Here is a 22,496-nt window from a genome sequence, read left to right as displayed (position 1 = left end):
CTACATCAGAAGGAAACCTGCCTAGTGGTGGTTGCAGAGATTCCTGGGGCAACAAGAACGATATTTTTGGTAAGATAGTAATATAAATTATGTAACAAACCTATTTTATAAAATAATGAGCTTTGACAGTATTTTATCTAGTATGTGTGTTCATTTGAGAAGTTACTGATAATTCCTTACTGGCCTAATTCCATTTCATTAATAAATACTAATTTCTTGTGCTTTTTGAGCTGTCCAAGAGCTTTTATTTGATGCTGGTTTTTTGCTTAAAGACTGTACTTTGTCTAAAGACCTCAGTGAATTACTGTGGAAATATTTGATTATTCTAAAAATAAAGGAGTAATGGCCTTTGCAAACATAGCAAATACTGTATAGCGTACTTTTCCCCATAAAATGTATTTATCTGATTATTAGAAAGGAAGCATTTCCAGCTACCACTTAACTTACTTGGTTATTTAACATGGGAAACAAGGACTACCAGGCATCATATAAATTTATAACTCCAAGAGAACAAACTTGATGTGGAAAGATATGAGACTGATCAAGACAAAAATGAATGCTGGATAGCAGTGGCAAAATATTTCAGTTTTAGGCCCACAGGAGTCCCAGTGCAAATTGGTCCTGTGAATCTAACCCCTTCATCAAATTACAGATGTAAATTACAGCATGTATGACTGGCTGCATTTTCCATTCTAGAGTTCCCTACAGAGAACGAGGGAGCCAACTGCTACAGAGGCTCAACCAAACTAGTCTTTTTGCTCCCTTGAGAACACAAATACACCCATCAGAAGAGACAGCACTCACTTGTGTTCCACACCAGGAGACCTTACAAAATCACAGATAATGAGTCAAGACAGCACATTCTAGAAAAACTTATAAAAAAGGGAACCAGGAGGGGGACCATGGGGGAGACAAATACTGACGCAACACTTAAAGCTCTCCTGCTAACAATACTTTTTTAACTATGTCCAAGCTTTTCTTGAATAGCTGGCTCAGAGAAATCAAACACAAGAGACTGGATACTCACAGGATACATTCTTTGTAAAGAACAGAAGCTATAAAGAATAGACTTATTTTCAGTATTCAAATGAAACTGGCTGTCACAGACTTCCGTAAGTAACAGAAGGGACAAAACCAGATTTCAAGAAACAGATTAAAAACAGAGCTGTTGAATCACCTAACAGTGGATACCTGAGCTACCATGCAGAAGAACACTACCATTAATTGAGTTTCAGCCACAGAGGTGAAAACTGGAATTCTTGCTGTGCTTGCAATCTTCACTCACCTAATTACGGGCAGTTAATGTAGGAACAGACCCTATGACCTGTAAAAGCAAACCACAAATGTCAAGCTTTGTGAAGTAAAATCAAAAGACAACTAAAATATTTGAGAAAAGGTGCAGCTTAATGTAGTATTTCTCAAACTTGCTAGAAAACCATGACCTTCTTGTGCCTCAGCAGTCTTCATGAAACTTTCTGAGTCAGCAGCAGCTCAATTTCTGCAGAGCAAAGGCTGCTAAACACTAGCTGGAAGTATTTACATTAACTTACCCGTCATAGAGCATTAGAGCTGCTGCTTAATTATAGGTAGTTAGCAGTTAATAGCTGAGGTACACAGTTGCACCTTGTAATTATCTCACCTATTATCACCCCTCACTCCCAATATGAATGCTTCTGTGATGTATTTAGGAACTGTCATCTACTATTGGTTTTATAGGTACAGATCCAGAGTGGATGTGGAGATGGGCAAGTTTACTGCTCCCACCCTGCAAGTCATTTGATTTGACTTTTCCATGTGTTTGTTTCCTTCTCCACTCGTTTTCGGTCTTGCCCATTTATATAGTGAGCTTTCGCAGAAATGAATCTTTATATATTTTCCTATGACATGAGGCTAGCGTCAATGTTTCTCAACACACATTATTAATACTAACAAGTTGATGTTGCATAGAATTTGAGTTCTGTTGAATTATTTTATTTAGGCAAAACAAAATTTTTCATTACAAGGTTTTAGAAAGGTACAAAGAACTTTATTTCCGTGCCTTTGCCCTTCTAAATTCTACTCATTCTTGTAATTTAACTTGATGAAATATAACATTGACACCTGGGAACATCAGGAACTGCAATTTCAATTGGTGTTAAGGTGTTTACATCAAAGGTCTAGCATGAGGTCTTCAGTTTTTAAAGAAGAATTATGCTGAGCCACCAATAAACGTAATTGCAGAAACTGAAGATACATTTTTAGGTTTTTAAGTAAGAAACAAAAGAGGACACCTAAAAGATGCATCCTTGTAATTATTTTTGAACACTATGAACCTTTATCTTTGATTGGCAGCTGTCTAAAAGCCTGTGTGATTTGCAGTGGTTACTGAAGCCCAGTTTCTAGTGGACCAACATCTACATTACTAAGCTTCTATCTCAGCTAATGTCGTTATTGGAAGGACTATGCAGGAAGTCCATTACCTGAAAAAAAAGAATATATGAAAGACATTGGCAATGCAAAGCTGAAAGTCTTTAGCTGTTGCTTTTTTCACTGACCCTTCCCTGGGCAAATCCATGACCTTTCACCTACTGAATCCAGAGCACTGGATATTTTCCAGATTTTCTTGAACATAATTTCTGCCTTTTTCTTTGTATATTTGACCTTCACACCTATTTCTTTTCCTGACTCAAAATTTAAATTGCTTTCTAAGCCTAAGATTCTTCCTTCATTTGAGGTGGTAAGACCTATCTTTCTACTCAGATAAGCAGTATTCCCAGGATTCAAATAGGTGGCATCTTCATTTATTGATTCATCCTATATTTTCTTTAACTCGGGAATACCTTCGAGGTCTCCACATTTCTGAGTAATTTTCTACACCTCTGGGAATTTTACTTCCCTATTTATTTACTTTTGTTTCTCAAATTTAATTAAGTTCTGAATCTGTGACCCCATGGAAGGAAAAAGGATGAAGCTTTCTGTTGCTTTAATGTTTTCTACTGAACCTAAGTTTTGAACAAGTTGATTCTTTTTAAGGAACATTTACAAAAATAAAATAATGACATACTTATTCCTTATCAAAATCAAGAGATTCAAAAGGCAGAATGTGACTGTGTGAAGCATCTACTAATTGAAATTGCTTTCTTCCAGATCCTAAAACTTAAGGTTTTATGTGAATGCTTTAAAATAGACCCTTTACGCAGAAAAATATAAAAAAGAAAAAAATCAAACCCCAAACCAAACACCACCCCACCAAAAAAAATATCCTTTTAAACTCAGATCAAACCATTAGGCTTCTAGACAATATCTTAATACTTAACACTTAACTTAAAAAGTTTAAGTTTTAGTAATTTTACCCATATATTACCACTGTTCTCCCTTTTGCTTGACATTCTAGAGGCTCAGTCATGCCAAGGACTCTGATAAAGTGCTATTAAGCTATCTCTTCTTGCCTGCCTACCTAGAGCAAAGCATCTTCTAGCTCCCCTCCAAAATCCAGCCACAGAGTCATTGGTAGCTGTCTGGTGTTCCAAGATACCCCTCTTCAGCCTTTCCATTCTTCTAGCTGTCAGTCTATATCCACACTGCCTCTTGAGTAATAACAGCAGCAGCTCATGAGGCTCAAGCACATACTGTTGTTAGCTCTACTGCCGCTTCATTCTAATTTTCCAAGTAAAATAAAACTAAATAAAATGAAATTATACTGCATTTTAAATAATACCTAGATAAATCACCTTTGAAATAATGTAACTAAACATTTGCAAATAAATTGAGTATTTTATGTTGCCCTCATCAGACGTAGTACCACCCTGTGATGCCCAAATGACCTTTAGCGATCAAAAAGAAGCTGTACAAGAGAATTACTCTTTTCTTCATTTTTTCCTAAAAAACTTTCACCAAAGATTCTGTACAAAGGCTCATACAGAACATGTAGGAATAGTTCACGGAGTTCAGAAAATGACTGTTACTCAGCTTTTCATTCATTTAGGACAAATATATGTGTATTTATATAGATATTTTGGCACACTTTGCCATATTCCAATTAAATTCCTTTTGATTTTTTTTTTTAAGATTACAGTGAAATCTCTCTTATACTTTCTATGTTGCATACATTTTGAAAAACAGATATATTACCCTCTACTTTCTAAACAACTTTTTTAATGATACTTTTGTCTTTGGGTACTGAAGCAAACACAAGTTATTAATTTCTTCCAATGATTTAGACTAAGAAACTGTCTTTACATTTGCCTCAATGCCAGGAAAACTGCTATCTGCATGCCATGCTTATTTAGCTTAAGAAATTGTCATCAAGTTTATGTACAACAGAAGTGCATACTCCCTTGTTTTTTGTAAATAAGGCATCCTTTAAGAATGGAAAGCACAAAATTCAACTCAGCAAGAATCTAAAGGAAATCTATACAGTCTTTGAGTTTTCAGGTTTAAATGTCTTTATCTTTTATTCTAAGGTTAGGAAATCAACAGCTTTCTCCTAAGTGTTCTATTGCTGTATACGTATCATGCTGACCCTGCCCAGGAAAACCCTGTACCACAATCACTCTTCAGGAAATCATGTTAATGTATTACAAAACCAGCATTTTCCATATGTAATACCAGAGGTTTTTTCCTTTCAGCAGATTTGAAAATAGGTGGTAAATGACTACTAATTTTGCCAGGTTGGTAAAATTTTCAGTTCTAAATGGACTCCATGAATTAGGGAAGAAATGCAAAGAACATACCACAAGTGACAATGCATTGAAATAAGAGATCTTTAGATGAACTGCTTAAACATTGATAGTCCTATATATACTTGTTTCCCCCTGCCCAGGACATAGTGTATTTCCCCAGAAAAGTAGCAGAAGGCCCAAAATCAAGACACAGCACTGCATCAACACCTCTGATTTTAGAACCATAATTTCTACACTTTCAGATTTCACTCAAAAAAATTAGTTGCAACCACTAACCTTTCAGAAGTTATCAAAAGTCCAGAGTTTTAAACAGTCAGAGAAAACTGGTTACTACTGAATAGTTCACTGTTACTATATCTTTTCAATGACACACAAATGTTTCATCCAAACACTTCTTTGCCAGGTCTTGACAAAGTAGCCAACTATATGACATGGTTTCATAAAGATAACTTCTGAATGGGTTTGAATCAAATCCTTTAGTGAGAAACAGCATCCACTAGATTATACAGAAAATCAGCTACAAAATCTGCCCTATGATGCATATAATCTACCCATATTTCCATGAAGGGGAGATTAAAAAAAACCTAAGGTTTTGTTACTCTTTCTTTTTACTAGCACTTGGTTTGATGTGACTCTTGATTTTAAGAATTTTGAAACTGTTTACTTTACAGTTCGTTGTTACAATATTTGCCTCTTAAAATTTCAAAATTCTTGCAATTACCACTTTTATTCATACATCTTACTACAGACTATATCTTGCAAAATTCTGCTAATGGCTTCCATTTATGATCCATTCTCAAAATGAATATTGCATTTTTGAAAGCCACTCTGTTATGATCAACTTACATTTGCTCTTGATTTAATGGCATATTGCTCAGTATACCTATGATACTAAAGATACAAAAAGCTATAAAAATAAACTGAAGAAGACCAGAACTTTTTTACATGAAAAAAAAATCAAATTAATTCCCTTGCTCTTCTTTCATTAGGAGAAGTTATTAAAATTATGCTTATTTCCATTAAGGAAATAAATCACAGCTGTAAAAAGGAAACAAAATCACAGGTGTATTCATAACTGTGAGACACAGGGAAAAAATCACAGGTGTATTCGTAACTGTGAGACAATCTGAATAAAAACTTTGTGCACAATTATCACAAGCTACTGAAAGCTGTCACACAAACATGCCCTCCTCTCTCACCTTCCTCCCATTCTACCCCACCCCTGAGAGAAGCACCAACCCTAAAGCAAGGCTATACAGTGAATACGGGCCAAAAGTCACTCAAGTACATTTTACTCAAGAAGCTGGATGTAAGCCAGCTCCGGTCTGGAAGCAATCTAAGCACGTTCATACAGTGTTGCACGCAGATTTATAAACCCTGTCTCTCAATGTTGATGTTCCCCATGATGTTCACTGGAGGCTTTGCTACTGTTATTTATTTTATTTGGAAGGCACTCAGATGCAATGGTGATGAGCCACAGTACAAAACCCTGTGAGAGAGAGTAAGAGAGTGTGAGACACAGATGAGAATGAGAATATAGACAGTTTTATTATGTTCGTCTTAGTTTGAAATTCATAATCCTGAAACTCTCTGAACAATGGACTTAAACTACAGTCAGCAATTCAAGAGGAACAGATTCCTCACATTAGCCTCTTGGTATGTGGTGCCAAAAGGTCAAAAACATTGAATACTATTTAAATGTGTAAGCTGAGATTCTGTACAGAAACCACACATCCTGAAGTGGTGTGAGAAATGACCACAAGCCCTTTTAACACTAGTTTCTGTCACAAAGCAGATCTTCTCTAACACCAACCTCCTGATTATATTTTGCTATTCCACTAGTTAAAAATGTAAGGGAGGAAACCGCATCCTCTTACAGCCTGAACATTCTGCGTTCTGCTCTCAAGCGACCTTTACATATTAGGCTTTGGACACCTAATTTTGTTCCCTTATTTTAGGATGCTACAAACCTGAGAAATAAATCATAATATTATTTATTTCATTGTAGCAAAAGCTTTCTTAATCTATTTCTTTTGAACACATATATAAAGAATATACCCCACATTTACACTCTGTTTCTGTATGTGCATAAAATTGCCACAAATAAAATGAGAGTCACAGTTTATTCTTTGTATCTGATAAGAAAAAAAAAGTTTTAAGCCTTTTTATGGAGTGATAAAATAGAACACAAATTTTATAATTTATGGTTCACAGGATGCAACGATTGACATTATATAGAAATTTAATCAGTCTTGCAGAGCTCACAGACATATCACAGTAGGAGGTTCTTTTGACATTTCATGGAGAACTAGGCAAGATGAGGTACAGTATGTGTGCATATTTCAGTATGTTATGTATTTTCTTAAGCTTTTATACTTTCTGAGTTTGTTGTCATCTTGGAGGAATTGTTCCTTTAAAAAGTTCTAAATACATGAAAGATTGAAGCTTCAACTTCTGTTTGAAGCAAAACAGAGCTAGAAATACCTGCAGAGCTAGCCAATTTTTTTCCTGATATGGACTTCACAAAACTGAGACACATCTTTAACACTTTTTCTGTACCTCTTGAAATCTGTCAGGTATACAGCACCTGGCTGTAATCACATCATCTGGCTACAACCCTAATGTCATGTAGAGTTATGACTGGGAATATTTTGCCACAAAGTCTATCAAGGCTGTAGGATGAAAAAGTCAACTCAAAGCCATGGACCCTTACTTGCCCACCTACATCTACTCCATTTCTAAATTTCCAGCAACTAAGAACTCATCCTGAAGAGAAGAATGTAAAACTACTGTTTCCATTCTAAATTTTAATATTCTTATTTGCAGAATGGGTTTTTTATGTAACGAACAGACAGTGCCATAATTTTACTTCATCTAGCAGTATTCCATTATTCTTAATTGAAACAGTTTTGCCTGTGAAAAAAGTGTATGTCAGAGTGCCATAATTACATTACGATCATTCAGTAAACCTACTTATACACTATTACGATATTAGTGCTTGTTGGACTGAACATCTGAATGGACCAAAGCCTTAGATAACTTTATCATAAACCTGTGATTATGGCTAAAATCCCAGAGCTTCTCATTAGGAATGTAGGCAGCTATGTAAACCTTTTGATAAATAATATCTGATAAATCATTAAACATTTTGTGTTTCTATTATCAAATTTTGATAATTTTTCTCATACCCCAGAGTTGTGTCTTAAATATATAGTACACAGTATTCACTTTTTGGTGGAATTAAATTCCATCTTCAGAAAGCTATTTTAGGAAACATCTTAAAGATAAATATAAATCACTAGAAACAGCCCAAAATTATATATCTGGCCAGATAACATGCAACCAGCTTAATAAAGTGCTCTACTGTATTTTTAGGTGAAAATCTTTCCTGAGATAGCACAGCAAAACCAAGAATCACAGCCATAAATGACTGAGTTGAACTGGATGAAACTTTAAGATGCCTTTTCCCTTGTTTGCAGCACTTGTTTCTTTGTTTTACTTCAAGTGAAACTATGTTGTCTTAAATTACATATAGGAAAAGTATTAACCCAGTAAAGAGTCCAACTACAGTAAAGTAACGATTAATGAGTGGAGACGGGTTACCACTGACTGATGGCTGGTTGGAGAGATTTCTGTTCTTATGTGCTCTGTCCTCAAGGCAGGAAGGACAGTGACATTCATGAAACATCTGGAGAACCTCCATGTTTTAAAGCCTTGGTTATTGAGATAAACCCACAAACTTTTTTGTAAACAGAAATAGCTGAGCAGTTATTCTGTAAGGGATTTTTTCCATGTCCAGAGCAGAGACTGGACAGGGACAGAAAGGTGGGAGCAAGAGATGAAAAGAATCACCCCAAGATGAACACCCACCTCTGTGAGGCAGAAGCCTGAGATAACAAACTGGTAGCAAAGTAGCATATACAATTTCCTTATTGCATTACCTTCTGGTCATTGAAGCTTGCTGTGCAAAATCAAACCCAAAACCAGTTATGTGGTAAAATTATAGGTTAATTAATAGAAAAAAAAGAGCTACTTTTCAGACTTCTAAAGTAAAGGTATTGATACTTCCTTATATTCATGCATTAGATAACTTCATCCTTTTATATCCTACCAAGTACTGTAAGTTTATTTGATTGCAGACAATCAAGAAAATTCAATTCCAAAAGAAATCCCCAATATGGTAACCAATTTTTCTTTTTTTTTAACTTTTGTTTTGTTTCAATATAGTTAAAAATCATAGTAGAAAACAACCTATTTAAAAAGCATAGAAACTGGTCATCGCCTTTGGAGTCTAAACCCAAGAAAGGCTGATTTTTTTCAAGCTAACCTATGCCATGGTAAGGTATCAACTCATTTCAGAAGTTTTATGTGGCCTATAAATGTCTATGACTTCTGTGAAGAGGTTTTTTATTTACCATTGTTAGACCTCGGAAGTTGCAATTTGGGTTTAGATGTCAATATTTGTCAGCAAAGCACAAAACTTCATCTGGAGAAATAGAGCATGAAATCACTTTCTCACCCTGCTTCTGTGCATCATACCTAACAACACTGAAACTTTTAAAAAAAAAATCCACACCAGTACTAAAGTGGTGTAAAAATAAATTGTCAGATTATTTTCTCAACTCAAAATCAAATCCAGAAGTATACACACTTTCATAGGCAGCTAGAAATCTGAACATTTCATTGCAATTGCTGCAATACCTTTACCTTTCATTTTTCATAATCGAAACCAAAAGCTAAAAGAACCTCTAAGTCTCACCTTTGCATAGAAATAGAGAAGCAGAGGGACCTTCCTAAGTACTCTTCCTCTTCCCAGGCTGTAAAACTGTTATCTTCAACCTTTAGAGGATATGAGACTGACTTCCCAAAGGCATCCCTGAGGTTGGTCTGCAATTAGAGGTGAAAGGTGCAAGTGAAGGGTGGACGGGAGCAACCTTGCTGATCTGGCAGGCTGCACATGTACCCAGAGAAGGCCTGTCTTAGCTTACTTCCTTATGTGAACATCACAATATATGGAAAAGTCACAGTTCAATGCTGTCTTGCTTCTGGTTCTTATTGAGGGCTTCAGATCAACTCTGTGGTGTTTTATGAAAAAAGAAACCAGCAACAACAAAACTTAACCAGTAAAGAAATGTAACTACTCAAAGAAATCTATTGCACTTAAAGAAGACCTAAACTCTTATGTAGTAATAGAAGCTACTTAAAGGTTTTTAGAATTCTAGGAAGTATTTTACATAAAAAAAGAAAGGGGGGGGAGGGGGGAAGTCTCAAACCAAGGCTCCTGCCACCCTATTAGAAACTTGTACAATTAAATGTATAAATTTAAATTACTAGCTATGTGTTGGAGGGGTGGAAACAAAAAAAATTAAATTGGTTGAAGCTTCTACATTTGTAGCTGCTCATTCAGGCCTTTGGCTGGCACAGTTGATTAAGAGAATGATTTATCAGTCAAATGGCAGCTCTGTTCTTGTCTGCTGCTTTCTGTTCAAGCTTCCTCTGTCCTGTCTTCATCCTTTAATCCTTCGCTTCTTCTCTGTTTACCCTGCTCTATCTTTTTTGTTATTATTGAAGGGGAAAAAAATAAAGTAGGTTTTAATCTTTACCTCATGTTTCCCTCAAGGTAGAGAGGGAAATGATTGTCAAAAAGGGATAGAGACTGGATACTGTGGTTAGCTGGTAATTCTTGTTACCTGCTCCAGAGATGGAGCCATAATTGTGATCGCCTATTGCCTAGAAGAAGGGTATAAAATTATAGGTCTTCCTTCCCTGATGCCTTTTTCATCCTTGAACAGACTGCTTTAGTCACCAGGGTTTTCAGGCTGAACCCATCCTGAATATTTAATTCGTGTTTAAAGAGGGAAGCTCTCTCACTGTTGTAAACAGAGCTAACATTTTTGTGGGGTTGAAACTTAAGGTGTTCACACACTGCTGCAAATCCCTAATGTAACTTCAAAGTTGTAAATTTTGAAGGAGCCGAAAAGATAAACACAGGAGGAGTTGATATGACAAAATTCAGGCTCTTTGCACTGGATCATTAAGCACAATTAGTTGCACCACCCTTGTTACAAGGCAATAAGAGTAAGCAGTACAGATGTAATAAAAGACAGTACATCGTTGATAACCAATCTACATTCAGCTTACTACCACCTGTAAATGCAAGCAATATGTTTCTTTTAAACAGGCCTGGAAAGTGGCTCCCAGGATACCTTTAGGGAATGTGTACTTTTTGAACTAATTAATCACTGGATGTCATCACTGCTCCACTCCACTGCATATGAAACAGCAGTTCTCTGGCACTTAAAAATCTGAGGCAGAAGGAGGTTCAAGTGAAAGAGTTTAAGGGAAATATAACTTCAGTGCAAGAGAGATTAGCAGAAGTTAATTCCAAATGAAAATGGGCAATTTATCAGTGTAGCTTTTTTGTATTATGGATGAGTTTCCTTCATTATTTGCATTATTTTAATGCATATCAACTGAGAAGTTTTTCCTTTTTTCCTTTGTAGTAACATATTAAGTGAATGCTCTTTTGGCAAAAATGGGCATGACAGGCATGTATTACAGAAATAAAGGCTGTTTAAGCTCTCTGCTTTATAGTGAAGAAAGGCAACTTTTTTTTCTTTTTTTTTTCCCAAATACGGGTGTTTTTTGTCATATGTACAAACAGAAGCAGGACACCAAAGCATGAATTTTCACTAGTGACCTTAAGGCAGAATATGAACCAAGGTCTCCAGAGGGGAAAGGCTAATGCACCAACCTACTGCACCACCAAGTCCCCTTCACTTTCCAATTATCACAGAACCTCTCCCACTGCTGTGACATTCTCCCTGCCACATAGGTCAAAAAGTGAGTTACTGTCAAAAGCGATTCATCTATCAGCTGGCTCAGGAATTCTATAGAATAAAATGACCGGTGCTTTTCCCTCGTATGGCTGCAATACTACACATTTACTTTCAGGCTTCTTATATCTGAAATCATGACAGCTTTTTCTTTCATACAGTATCATGTCATATCAGATTTAGAGACATCTTGTAAGAGGAAAAAACCTCACTGGTATCTCTTTCATAATAAAGTTCGGGTTTATAGTTACTACAAAACAAAGACCTCTGCTCAAATAGCTTTATTTCTAATCCATAGAATGATGTATGAGAGGTCTGGTTTTATATATACAGCCATACTACAAAAGTGATCCAAATATATTTTTGGTTTTTTTTCTAGCATGTATTTTTATTATGAAAAAAGTAAGCTGCTTACGAAGTCAGAAAAGTAACTTAAAACACTTAAAACTCAAAATGCTATGATATTTCACACACCCCACAAATGTCCCATGTTCTGCACCTCATAAAAAAAAATATCAAGTGACCCTATGCAATGTTCACAGGAGTAGTTTATTTGTACCTGTATCTCTCATGCCCGGAATAAAACCACTTTTTTCAAACCTAGCAGATTTACTCTAATGTTGAAAAGTCATTTTTCCAAACACTCTTTTAATAGTATGAAATTTCTCTTCCTTGAAGGATTTAATAATTTAGTACTGCAGATTAAACAACACTGAGTGGTTTCAACCTGTGAACCCTTTTTGCTCTGTTTTTAAGGTTATTGGCTTCATTTTGCCTCAAATTGTCACACAAGCTTACTAAAGATGCTAAATATTTATGAAGTTCTTGGCCTCAATGGTATGAATCAGTGAGTTGAAAATTAGATATTTAACAGATTAATCAAAGTCTCCATTTTATACTAACAGTTAGCTGCAGTTATGTCGGTGTTTAAATACTTTCTTTTCTCCTGAACTTCTACTTTTCAGCTCTGCTCTTGTTGCAAGTCCAGGAAAAAAGAACAAATACAAACAAAAAACCCTCTTACGTTATTTCACAGTACTTTAATACAGTTGCTCATTCTGACTGTTTTGTAAATGAGGTCTGTAAGTCAGGATCCCCCACTAAAAATTCACCTCTAACTTCAAAAAATTCCACCCAGGGCTCTGCCAGCTTCATTGATCCTACTGCAGTTGTACCACTGCTGTGTCATCACTTCCCTGCCAATCCTCTGCATTTGCTTCACACAGACGTAGTGCGCATAAAACAGTTAGAAAAGTATTCACTTCCCTTTTTCCTAAATATCTGCTCAAAACTAAATCCTATAAATTTGCCAGGGATTGGTTATATAGACCAATTTTATGTTGTACCACTTCACCTTTATAAGAGATTCTGAGGGTAAGTTATTTCCTAATACCTGTTCTTCAGACATCAGGCTAATAACTAATGAAATGTTGCTAAAAGAAAACAGCTAGCAGAATGCCTATGAATTTTTACTTCATTAAAAATCTTGGCATATTATTGCCTTTTAACAGATTTACTAGAAAAATTCTAATTAAAAAGTTTCAATAATGAAACTGAGGTAGAGTTTTCCCTTTCTTTATGGAACCTATCCTTCAAAAGTCGTGAATTAAACAAGCCTCTGAACAAAAGAAACAAGATTCTAGTTTATTATTACTATCGGAGAATAAAAATAAATGCAGTTCTTCATATTCAAGATACAGTACAAGGAAGTGTCTCACACAAGATCTCAGAATTTAGTTGCCCTTCATATTAATCACTCTTGAACCAAAATTATTCTTACATTATTATTTAATAGCATTTTCCTACATTCTATATATAAATTTCAGGCATTTACTTTTATTTAATGGCTTCATATTATGTAAAGTTGATATATCAATCTTTAAATTACAATACTTTTAAGGAAACCTTAATTATTATATTTGGTTTACATATATAATCAAAAATGCACTGCAAATGGTGATTCACAAAAGAAAGAAAAGGAATAATTGCATGGACTAAAATACCATACCAAAGACCTCAGATGCAATTTCCTTAAAAAGAATTTAAAAATCACAGTCTCTTGCTTTAAAATAGATAATGCTACTGTTTTGGTCTGTGAAAAAGTATGCTGTAATTAGCTAGTACTACACAGTAAAATGATTTTTCAAAGAAGTTCCAAAAGCTACTTTTTTTTTTTTTTTTTTTTTAATCAGCTGAAATATGTAGATAATACGCTGGTTTGATTGCCTATAATATTTAGTCTTCATCAGCTGCAAAAAGATTTTCTGTGATTTAGCATACCTAGAATTTCAGCTAACAACATGGAGTTTCTTTGGAAGAAGGAAAACATTTTAAAATAGCAATTACCACTATAATTGCAAATAGCTGAAAGTTTTTTAATTTTTGATAGTCTGATTCTAGGCTTGATTTGCAAGATCATTTTTGATTGCATTCCTCTGTGAATCTTCTTGTTGACTTGCATGCTTTTCTTGTGTTTCTTTTTTTTATTATTACCTATAGCATTGGTAGAAACTCATCTAAAAACTGGGGAAACAGTAGGTCAAAAGAATCAGGAAGGGCGAAGGTAAAGGTGTTTGTGAGTCTTTCACATGGGTAACCCATCTTCTTTCAAAATGCCTGCAGAACATATTCCAAAGGGTTCTTCTAAGCAGATTTTATAGAGGAGTGACTTTACAAAATATTTTTAGTTGGAATGAACTCATACAAAAATATTAACAATTGTCCTAATAAATTCCTTTTAACTGCTATTCTTTATCTCATTTCACTTCAGCCGTTAAACTAAAAAACAACCAGATCACCAGATCAGTCTTCCTCCTGTCTTCTTCTAATTCAAATTAACACAGCTCTTCCTCAGGTTGAATGTTCATAGTCCTAAATGCATATGGTATGGCCATACATAACTCTTCTTTGATCAGGTTTTCAGAAAATCTGATTGCTTTGTACCATCAATTGCATTGGTGAGAACCATAGTAACGACAATCGGGAGAAGTGGGTCTGTGAAATGTTTCACACTATTTTGAAAGTACTTCTGTATCGCTAGTGCCATCCAGTTTGGAAAACCCTTTCTTACTTGATAGTACTTTATGCATTTGGTTTTTTTACTTCTCAGAGCATGTAACTATTGATGCTGCGTTGTATTGCACATGATTACACATGGAAAAATCTTCACCTATGACAGTCTTAAGTTGCTGCTTTAACACTGATACACACAATTTTAAAGAAGCCATTAAGAAAGTGTAGCTAAAATATGGATGGCTATGTGAATCATTTCCTTCCATTCATCACAATCATAAAGGACGGAATCAGTTATTAAACATAATGAGTAAAATTCATTATTAGTAAAGCAATACAACAATTTAGCAAGAACAACTGACTATTGTCAGTGTTCATAATATGGATTACAGAATAATATCAATATACATATATAATTTACACTATATTTTACAACAGTTCAGTATTTAATAACCATGAAGAGACTGAGGAAAATCAGAATGACTAAGGGCATGTCAAAGACAAAGATGAAAGTGTTTTGAGATGCATGGTCTGATGAGTCATCTGTTATGACTGGACAGATTCTAAACAAATTGCTTTCACACTCCCTTTTAAATTCTGGTTTTTTGAGCACATTCATATTTTTATATATTTGCCCTTCAGACATTGCAGGATTGTCTGATGGAGTAAGAGAAATGGCATCTTCCAGAAAGTGAAGTTTCAGTGTCAATTTATTAATTATTTTCCTACTTCCTTTTGTAAAATTTCATGTGAGTGCAATTAAAAAGATGAGGAAAGTTTTTTTTTTTTTAATTGCCTCACCTTCAGATTTGTAGGCTGCATGTGAAGGATTGAAAATCAGTTCTTTGTTTACCCTTACCTGCAAGGACAGGAATTTCAAAATTTTTAAGTTGGTATTCACAAATTTGAACAAATAGCTCTACTCTCAGTTATATTTTATGACTGCATTTAGTATTTGTCCAAAAAAACATAACTAAGAAAAAAAAAAAGAGACTGAGAATATCCCACTTGTTCGGAAAGTAAGGCCATTATGAGCTAGATATGGTAATTATTATCTTCAGGGTTATGAAATGTACTGAGCATATGGCAATTTACATTTACTTAATTACATGTAGACTTAATTAATTGGTAGATTTACCTGTACATTTACTAACATTTTCTCTCCTTTAAAAACAAATTTTACAAAAGCATGTTAAGTGTTAGCATTAGAGCACAATAGAAATATGTTCTTTGATAGGAAAAAAATGCCAGTAGGGTGTGCTTCTTACAACTACATGTATTTCTAAAAATTCAAAGGAGCAGTTTAAGAGACCTAAATAGTTTACCAACTGGCAATGGACATTTATGGAAGGACTTTCAAGGATCAGACATTTTCTGAACTGTCACTTTTAAATGTCTGAAAATAGGTATTTTAGGATTGGGCTGGTGTAAAATGCCCGGAACATAGGCTCTTAGTGGAGTGTGCTGCCTCTCACCAATTTGTTTTGGCAGAAATAAAAGATCATTCACCAAAAGGCTGAAAAAGACTCCGCTGAATATGCCTAAAATCATAGGAGTTACATAAAAGTGGCAACCTTTCCTATAAAAATAGCTTACACATTTCTACCAATTTCATCAGTTACAACTTAATGTAATAGGACTAGCGCAGTATGTTTAAGGATTACTAACCTGGATAATTCTATACATGCTCATGAACAGATCACCACTTGCTTTTTTTTTTTTTTTTAAAAAAAAAGGGGGGCAGTAATAAAGTCATCTTTTTCCAGCAACATTTCCAGTGAACCCCAAATATGATTTTCTGCTGCTTTATTCATTCATGAAAAGCTTATAAACTTTACCTGAAAGCATGCTGCAGTCATACATGATTTGCCTTTTCTAGTCTCCTGTATCTATCTGGTTTTCAGTATTTTCCTCTTTTGATTTCATAATATTACATAGTCTTATTGTAGTGTATATGAATATACAGTCCCTAGTAAAATGGGGTCCAAATGACAGCGCAAGATTCATACTATATAATAAAAAGAGCAGTGACACCAGTAACACCACAGAGCCCTCAGTATGAACTCTGAATTCCTGCTTTCCCTGGAAAAGGTGCACTGTATCAACTTTAACAACGTGAGAGATGCATTCCATTAGTAAATCCTCACCATGGACAACTACATACAATTAATTCACCAACCAATTACAAAACCGGGCAATTTTCCAACTCCTTTACCTGCAGACCAAGCCAGTGACACAGTCACCTTAGCTCCTTTCACAAAGCAGATCTTTGTAACACCTCACATATGGAGTAAGGCAACTGAAATCCTGTAATTTTAATAACATCCAATCTGCCTGTCAAATCAAACTATTGTCTCAATGACAAGTAATAAAGGCAGCTTGAACACACTGTGAGTCAGGAGTAATAATTGATCTCTTAAATATTTTTTCCCATGCTATGAACCTTACGCTTCAAACAGGCGTATCCCAACTATACTTCGGAAAGCTCAGGCACAGCCACTTCAAAGCGTGGTGATGGCAACATAGTTATGCTATAAGTAAGTCCAGTTCTTATAAGTTTCCTCAGTATTCCACACCAATGCATTTTATTAATGTGATTAAATCACGTGTTTTACAATGCAAAGTTGTAGGTGAATTTGTATTTCGGTTAGTAACAGTTTGGATGCAGATACAGTATCAAAAGGGTAGACATAACTTCGAATAATTCAAGGGGAAATGCTCACGTCATCTTTTGACCTTCCCAAAAAACCTCCCTCTGTTTTCATCATCCCATTTTCTATGAGATGTCACAGATGTTTGCATACGCATTTTTATATGTCCATTTCAATGAAGGATATTTATGTCTAAACTTCTGTAAAAAACTATTAGTCTTTATACGCTTTTTTCATATTTTCTTCCAGAAGCTGTTTCTTTTCCTGAAATTCTTAGGCAGTTCATAATGTGATTTATAATTTTCTTCTATAAATTATGTCTCTTCCAGACATGAATGTGAAAGACACAGAAATTAGTAATTTTTATTACAGACCTGTTTCTTTCTAATATAGGAGAAAGATACATTGTTTGCCAAAAGCCAACATTAAAAATAGTTTTAAAGGTAAGGGAAAAGCTTGCCAGCAGGTTTGTAAAAAAAAAAATAAAAATCTTCTTAGGTGAATTATTTCTTTGCTGGTCTTTAGCACAGGTTCTGAATAGTCTCCTGCATATTCACTCCTGTCCTTCCCAAACAAAACTGAGCCTGAGATCAATCATTTTTTTTAGTAGTTAAGAATAAGATGAAACTTAAAAATGCCATGAAAACAAGAGGAGTTTGTAGTGAACAGAATGTGGTGCAGCTTTCTTTAGGCAGAATTACAAATCAAATAAGAAAATATATTTTTCTACCTGAATAAAAAAAACAGACATCCACTCTCATCTCTATCACCTCTAATGTGCATTCATAAGTAAAGCAGTCAAGATTGTTCTTATGCTAAATAAAAATGTAATTTAAAGTGATAATTTATATCAGCAAGCATATTTAGATAAAATAAAAAGAAAGAGTAAGATTTACAAACCAATTGAGGCATCTGAAGTGGGACTTTGGTTGAATACTGGTATGTAAATTGAAGACATAAAAAGACATACATAAACACATAAGCTTTTATCGCTAATATTCCCATGTTGCCTAGTCTTCTGCTTATGCACATGTCTAAAACTACACCAGGCAATTCAAGGCTGAGGGTTCAACACCTAAACCTGACCGAGACTCTCAGACTAAGCAGTTCCCTGATGTATTTTCACTGGAGCGTACATGCTTCCTTACCACGCACTGCAGAGAGAGCCTTGGCACCTGACCCGCAGGGATACTGGTTCCCACTCAAGCTCTCCACATATTAAGAGTATGCAACACGGAGAGTCACATAATGCAAGTTATTTTACAGCTCCAACTCCCTGAATAAACCCTTATACACACATATTTAAACAACCCTAAAAGCCTTCGACACAGCAATCATGGGAGATTCTCTCTAAAATAGCAAACTGAGAGTTACAGTGTTTGCACTTCACTCATTAATACCATCCGTTAATTTGTAGATGTGTTTATTGATGTGCCATTATCAACATATCCTATATTCATAGACAATAAAAATACCATTTAGGTGTAATGGGAATGGCATATTTACAGGATATGCATTAACTATTGAGGAAAAAAAATACTATTACTGACACAATTCCCAAACACCACCTCAAAAGGCACTATCAGCTGGCATACATATGCAAACAAGTTCAAACAGATTTCACATCGCTAATACGGAACTAGTTTATCCCGCAAATACACAGTGTCCCCTGCTGTGATGAAAGGAGACATACCCAACATATTAAAGGTATGCCGAACAAAGAAAGAGATTTTAGGAAAAGACCCAATTGTTATAAAAGTACAATGCTAAAACATGCACTCCACAGCACCGATGACTACCGATCAAAGAAACACAGCCTTGATATTTAACTGCACCCTCAATTTGATATTGAAACAAAAATGTATAAGAAAAAGGAATCAGTGTCATATACTGAAAATTACATTATTTGTTGTGGAAGGCAATTATCAAAAGTTCAACAACCAGGATTTTCATAACCAGCTTCAGTCATTTCATAATATGCCAATATGCAACTTGGCTACAAGTATATACCCCCACTAGAAAAACAGAACTTCAGCTCTTTCTGCTGAATTAATGTTGATGTAAACACTAATAAACTTAACTTTGGTTAAGGAGATGTGTTGAAAGATCAGCTGATAGTGTTCATCAACCTAACATTACTAGGAAACATTTTATGGGCAGACAGAAAAAAATTATTTTAGTTTTCAAAATATCATCCTATTGAAATAATCAGAAAAAGCCCTACCTTGATTTACTCAACAAACTGAAAAATTCATATACCTATATTCAGTTAGAATACTCCAAATGCTTCTATATCGATTTTGCAACTTTTAGTATAAATTAACTAATAAAAATTACTAAAAGTTTTTTAAAGCTATTCTTCAAAAAAAACCTTTCACTTTTAAAAATTTCTTTTTTATAATTGCAAAAGTGTCAAAACATCATTTTTCAAATTAAATTAGGGATCTTCTAATACTGACCCATACTAATGCCCCTTCTAATTTCAAAGCATGAATTATTTCTATTGAAAAACAATTTTGATGGAGAACACCAAATCAAGTTCTACCACCTGCTCTTCGGAGGCTGAGAATAAATTTTAATTGTATAGCTCAATGTGTTAATACCTTTCTTTAAAAAGTTATTAATTTTCATAGAACTAATAAGCCACCAAGAGCTATCAGTAATATTTTTCAATTTAAAAAACACTTGTTCCATTCCATTATTTTTCATTTTTTATATTTCAATTTAGAAAAACATCTTGAAAAATCAGTATATTTACCACATCTGTAGAAATTCTACATGTTAATTTGTGCATACTAAACCTTTTGAAAGCATCCAGCTCAAATTTTTCAACTTATTTATAGCTGACTCTTTGCCCTTGTTTTTCCTATTCTCTGCAGCACTGTAGTCCTTTTGAAGAAAAGAGCTGAAGCTAGAGAAATATGCTCATTATCAAATACCTTAAGCATTATATATCTGAGTATCTATAAAGCATAAGAAGCCAAACGGAAACTATCCTTGAAAACAAATCAATCTAATTAATTAATTGAAGATAAGTCTCTACACAGATGTTCAAGAAGTTCAAGTAGTGAGAGGAGCATGACACATAGGGAACAGCAGCTGTCTTCTTGCTCATCTTGCTTTCTCGGGGGTTGTGTTATTGTTTCTATTCCACGTTTTCAGACTTGTGCAGTTTTGCCAGTTCTGACAGTCATATCTGATTTTTGGTTTTGCCTCAGCAAAACCATGGAAGCCCTGAGTAATCTTCTTCCCCAGTTCCCTGCAAGGGCCTGTTCCTTGCTGCCTGGTGACACCCATGGTGGTCTCCTTACCTGCGTCATGTGAGGGGTCTGCTCAGGCAGCGCTGCCTCAGCAGCTGCTCCTGCCTCCTCAGGGAAACGTCAGGAGGAGTATATTGATTCAGGTAATTCATTTTTAGGATAGTAAATTATTTTAATGGAGGAAAGATTTGTCATGATATGCATGCTCAGTCTGATTGGGGAATGGATTAAGGCCCCATTATGAAAAATAGAGTGCTTTCAAGAAACCTTCTTTTAAAATAGCATGATACCGTTCAGAAGGTGTGGATGACAAGGCTTTCCCTTGGCAAGAGCAATGATTTCATTACACACTATCACTAACAGCTCTGTTTTCCTATGAACAAGAAAAGGACACATTTGCAGCTTTAGAATATAACATAAACTAATTGCAGGAAGATCATGCCAGACTAAACCAATAGATTTATTTTCATAAGATAACTCATATGCTTGATGAAATATCTATCTTGATTTCAGCGAGGTATTTCATACAATGCCACATGTGAAAAGGTTAGTTAAAGTTGAAACTACATAAGCTAGCAGTGAAATTGAAAGGTAGATAAGGAATTAGCTAAAGAAGAAATGGCAGTAAGTTTTCTGAAAGGTAAAATGTCAGGCTGAGAGGTAGTTAACAACCAAGAGGCAAATTTTGGCACAAAAATTATTTATAAATTCAGAATGAAAAAATTAGAATGGAAAAGTAAATAAGTTTCTAGAAGAAAGTCCAAGAAAAGATTTCTATCAGGAAAAGCAAAAGCTTCTAAGATGGAGTCTGCTAAGCTTATGATGCTAAGACAAGAAACTTGGAGATGAAGAGGGTCCCTGTTGGTTCTGGGTTTCAAAATTTCTTACCTCTTACATCCTTTTACGAAATTCTGTTATCTTAGCCATCAGTGTACCACCACATTCTGTGTGTAGCCCATGCTTTGTCAAGGCACATGTATCTCCTGAATTACCCTTTTTGAATTACTCAAACTATTATTCTTAGGACTTATCACTCATGACCCCTGTGATAAGGTCCCTCACCCTCAAAAGCCCATTTAAGCCATTTTCACTGAAAAAGTAATCAATGCATTTCTCTGCTACCTCTAGCTTTACTGTTGTGGCTTCTCTCATTCTTATTAGTTGCCTTGCTCAATTCTTCACCATTTCTTCCTGCTTTTCTGTTTTTTCTTAATAGTCATTAAATCTTGTTAACACTGTTTTTCTTAGCAAATATGAGGAATGCAAATAGCAACGATTCATTCTTTTGCATGCATTACCTGCCAGATTCACAGTTCAACTTTGCTTTTAGAAATTATCTTGTCTAAACCACCTATATCAATACTACAGATTTTGGAGAAACTAAATAAAACAGAATTATATTTAAGCTTTTCTCCTTTGTCCTCAACAACTTGGAAAAAAATGCACTAAAAATGTAGTGTATCATAGAATTAGGGAGTAAATATTCTGGTATTGTTCTTTCCATTTACATGTTCTGGGTTTATCTGAAGTTCATCATGCCTATTTCTGGACTTACTGTATATGGGTAAGACATGTATAATCAACCCTTAAACCAAATTTCTTTCCTTCTCTGTGTGTAGGTGTTCTGCAAGCAGCTGTTCTGCCTGTGAACTAAAAATTAAAAAATATCCTTACCTTTTAGGTGGATCTGTGATAAGCTTCGCTCTGCTGGAAATTGCTCTCATATACATCATGCACAAGCCTTACAGGCTAGGAGACCAGTACCTAATAAAAAATTCAAAGTCACTGCACGTAATAGGTAATGAAGTGCTGGTTCTAGGCAGCAGCACAGGAACTTCAGGTGTTTGCTTAATATTCACTAAGCATATTCCTAAATAGTCCATGCACATTTTTAAAAATTTCTTTCACATAATGCTGCACCTTTTTAGATACTATAAAAGACACTTGTTCATAATATCCACTAAGTAGCTGGGCCTGGGGAAAAGGTATCATTTGCACAAAAGAATTAGAAAGACATTTAGCAGAAAATGACATCTCTTTGAATACAGCATTCCAGTAAAATACTATAAGAACTTA

At 34.9% G+C, this 22,496-nt stretch overlaps 1 long non-coding RNA gene across 1 annotated transcript in view; it reads right to left on the bottom strand.

Annotated features, from left to right (window-relative positions):
* Nucleotides 1-22,496, bottom strand: part of LOC119150173 — a 181,694-nt gene that overhangs the window by 81,362 nt on the left and 77,836 nt on the right. Inside the window, exon 3 of the long non-coding RNA XR_005104958.1 lies at nt 22,095-22,184. This is a non-coding gene — a long non-coding RNA (uncharacterized LOC119150173). The remainder of the gene's footprint in view (nt 1-22,094; nt 22,185-22,496) is intronic.

This window comes from Falco rusticolus, chromosome 6 (genome assembly GCF_015220075.1).
Source record: "Falco rusticolus isolate bFalRus1 chromosome 6, bFalRus1.pri, whole genome shotgun sequence".
Classification (NCBI taxonomy): domain Eukaryota; kingdom Metazoa; phylum Chordata; class Aves; order Falconiformes; family Falconidae; genus Falco; species Falco rusticolus.
Note: the sequence above shows the minus strand (reverse complement) of the source record. Positions and strands in the feature narration are given on the sequence as shown.